The sequence below is a fragment of the Otolemur garnettii genome, unplaced genomic scaffold, assembly GCF_000181295.1.
Source record: "Otolemur garnettii isolate 467f Iridium unplaced genomic scaffold, OtoGar3 scaffold00001, whole genome shotgun sequence".
Classification (NCBI taxonomy): domain Eukaryota; kingdom Metazoa; phylum Chordata; class Mammalia; order Primates; family Galagidae; genus Otolemur; species Otolemur garnettii.
In genome coordinates, this window is record NW_003852396.1 from 34,988,742 (window position 1) to 34,992,894 (window position 4,153).

Genomic DNA, 4,153 nt, shown 5'->3' on the forward strand with positions numbered 1-4,153 from the left:
ATGGTTCTAATCAATGTGGGTCCCTATGAGACAACAATCTTTTTATTTTTTTTGAGACAGAGCCTCAAGCTATCCCCCTGGGTAGAGTGCCATGGCATCACGCTCACAGCAACTTCCAACTCCTGGGCTCAAGCTAGTCTCCTGCCTCAGCCTCCCAAGTAGCTGGGACCACAGGCGCCCACCACAACGCCCAGCTATTTTTTGGTTGCAGCTGTCATTGTTGTTTGGTGGGCCCAGGCTGGATTCAAGCCTGCCACCTTAGGTGTATGTGGCTGGTGCCTTAGCCACTTGAGCCACAGGCACCGAGCCGAGACAACAATCTTTTAAAAGTATTATCTTGGACCTATCAGGAAAAACTTGAATTTGAAGCAAATCCACTCAAAGTCACTAACCAAGAGTAATAATGTCTTTACACTATTTGGTTTGATAGGCCAGTCAATTATCAGGACCACCTTGCCTACATGAAAGAACAGAAATTTCATGTTTATTAACAGTAAAGACACTTATGGAGCAAAGGCAAATTTATCCTTCACTACATATAAGTATTGTTTTGATATCATAATCTCTCTCCCCAACTCTTCTTTTTTTTTTTTTTTTTTTTTTTTTGAGATATGGTCTCACTCTTGTCACCCTGGCTACAGAGTAGTGGCATCATCATAGTTTACTACCACATCAAACTGCTGGGTTCAAGCAATCCTCCTGCCTCAGCCTCCTGAGTAGCTAAAAGTACCCACAACAGTGCCAGGCTAATTTTTCTATTTTTGTAGAGATGGAGTTTCACTCTTGCTCAGGCTGGTCTCAAACACCTTAGCTCAAGGGATCCTCCTGCCTCAGCCTTCCAGGGTGCTAGGACTATGGTGCGAACCACTGTACCAGGCCAGATACCATAATTTATCTTTCACTTGATCTGATCACCCTCCTTTCTTATGGCAGGTGTTTTTCATCTGGAACATCTATATGGAGTAAAATCTTCCCCCATGTTACATGAAGTGGAATTCATAAGTCAGATCCAAGGCCTGACAAAAACTTTCTCAACATTCATTTTCAACAGGACTATTCTAATGAGCACCTAGAAGAGCACATAGGGTGAGAAAAGGACTGAGAACTGAACTCTGGGAATGCCGACATTTAGGAAGCCAGCAAAGAGGGGGGACAAAGAGACCAAGGAGCTGAGGAGAAACAAGGATAAGAGAAGAACCAGGAAAGAGTAATGCCATAGATGAAATCCAAGGGAAGAAAGACTTTGAAGGATGAAAAAGTGGTCAGTAGCATCAAATGCAGCAAAGATTTCCAATAAGGTCAAAGCAAAACATATCTTTTGAATTTGGCAACATGGAGGTTATAGATCCTTATGATTTGATCTGTGTCAGCAGAAAATGGAGGCAGAGCTACAGTGAAATGAATTGAGCAAATGGAAAGCAAGGAAATAGAATAAATAAGTACGGAACCTCATTTTGAGAAATTTCAGACATTAGCTGACAAGTGATGTGAGGTTAAAGATTCTGTTTTTACAGTATGGATCTTTAAAAAACTAAAAATAGAAGTACTATATGATCCAGCAATCCCACTACAAGGTCTATATCCAAAGGAACTGAAATCAATATGTCATTGTCAATATGTTGAAGGTATATCTGCATTCCCATATTCATTGCCACATTATTAGCAATAACTAAGATATGGAATCAACCTAAGTATCCATCAGCAGATTCATGGATAAAGAAAATACAGCACATATATACAGTGGGATATAATTCATTCTTAAAAGGGGGAAAATCTCGTCATTTTCAGCATGGATCAACCTAGAGGACATTATGCTAAGTAAAATAAACCAAGTACAGAAAGAGAAACATCACGTGATCTCGCTTACATTTGAAATCCAATAAGGTTGAACTCACAGAAATAGACAGTAGAATGGTGGTTACTACAGGTTAGGGGGTGGAGAGGAAGGAAATGGGGAATTGTTGATCAAAGGGCACAGTGTTTCAGATAGAGAGAGAAATAGGTTTTGAGATCCATTGCACAGCAGGGTGACTACAGCTAATAATAATGTATTGTATATTTCAAAATAACCGAAAAAGTAAATTTCAAATGCCTTGTCATAAAAAATGATAGGTAGCCAAATGAGGGACATGTTAATTAGCTTGACTTAATCATTCCACATTATATACATATTTTGAAACATCACATTGTATCCCATAAATACATGCTTATGATTCTCAATCATATAATATTAATCATAATAAAAGAAATTTAAAAATTAAAATGTAGTTCATCTCAGGTTAAAAAAAGATTCTGGGGCAGTGCCTATAGTTCAGTGAGTAGGGAGCCAGCCCCATATACCAAGGGTGGCAGATTCAAACCCGGCCCTGGCCAAACTGCAACAAAAAATAGCCAGGCGTTGTGGAGGGCATCTGTAGTCCCAGCTACTTGGGAGGCTGAGGCAAGAGAATCACCTAAGCCCAGGATTTGGAGGTTGCTAAGAGCTGTGTGATACCACTGCATTCTACCAAGGGCAATAAAGTGAGACTCTGTCTCCTAGGGGAAAAAGAAAAAAAGATTCTGTTTTTTGTCTTTTTTAAAAAGATGGTAGAAGCTTAAACATGGGTATAAAAGTGCCAATATCAGTGGAGAAAATAAAAAAAAAAGAAGATTAGAAATAGAGGGAGATCCTAGAAGAAACAAGAGGGATGAGAAGTATAGGGTCAAGGGCTCATAGAAGAACTGGAGACCTTGCTTTTATAGTCTGAGAACCAGGGTAAGGAGAAAGGTAGATGCAGGCCAACTTAAAAGGTGGGAACAGCGAAGAGGTTGACATATTTCATACCTAGCGATATCAATATTTTCAAAGTACTTAGCTGAAGAAGAAAAGAAGGGTTAGATGAAGAACAAGAAAAACCTCACAAGGTAAGTATTACCCTGTCATGAACATCTGTTGACGCCACTGTTGTTACTATCTGCTCACCATCCAGTTCCCCTTTTACTGGTAACCGCATATCAGTTTTCTTTGGAAACAGATCCCCTCCCCACTCTTTGTCCATGTGGCTCAGATCCCAGTCCCATTACTCACTTCCGTGGTGGGCTTCTAGCCTAGGATTGGCCTATCAGAGTCAAAGTGATCAGTTCAGAGATGGATATGTGAAGAAATTTGAGCCAGTGAAAATCAGATTCAGGAATTTTTCTGGAACCATTGGGCAGGAGGTGCTAATAGGATGTAGGCTTAGTGGATGTCTTGCCAGAAGAAGGATGAGCCTTCCTGAGAATGACGCTAACTCAGAGAGAGCAGAGCAAAGAGATGGAAGGAAAAAAAAAAAAAAGATGCCTGATAATATTTATTTAACGCCTATATTTATCTCTTCCTGAAGTCACAACTGCCCATAGACATTTTAGCTCCCTAAGTCAATAAATTCCCTTTTTGCTTACACCACTTTATATTGAGTTTTGTTGCTTGCAACCAAGAGTTATGATGAATCTGAATACATGTGGCAGATACTCCCTATTGGTACTCTTTTCATCTGCTTGTCTACAATCTCCCTGTTCCTCCAAGGCTAGAAATCTGAAAACCACATTTCTCAGACCCCCTTATCAAGTCCGAAGGTGTCAGAAAAGGAAAAGCCCTTCTGTTTCTGGCACTGTCTCTTGCAACATCAGCAGCAGTGGGTCCTGCCCAGTAGAAGTGGAGGTGGTTCCAGCATTTACCCACATATAAGCTCTAAAGGCATCAGCAGCTGATGCACATTTGTGCACTCTGGCTTTGTGATCTTAGGCCTATAATTTTCCCCCCTTTTGCACCTCTAAGTTATGGTTTGTAGTAACTTCCTGATCTTTGAGTGTTGTGGCAGGTGCCTGTAATCCCAGCTACTGGGAGGCTGAGGTAAGAGAATCGCTTAAGCCCAAGAGTTTGAGGTTGTTGTGAGCTCCAGTGCCACAGCTGGCACTCTACCAAGGGCAACATAGTGAGAATCTGTTTAAAAAAAGAGAGAGAGAGAAAAGAGAGAGAGAACAGTAAAGAGAATGATAGGGCTTACTTGCATGATGCTAAAGGAGAAGGAATTTAATCTGCATAGAAAGAGAAAGAAAAACAGTGCAGATGTGGATGGAAATTATACAAATGCTGACCCAGTTTCTCATCCATTAGGATACCTACAGGGAAAGG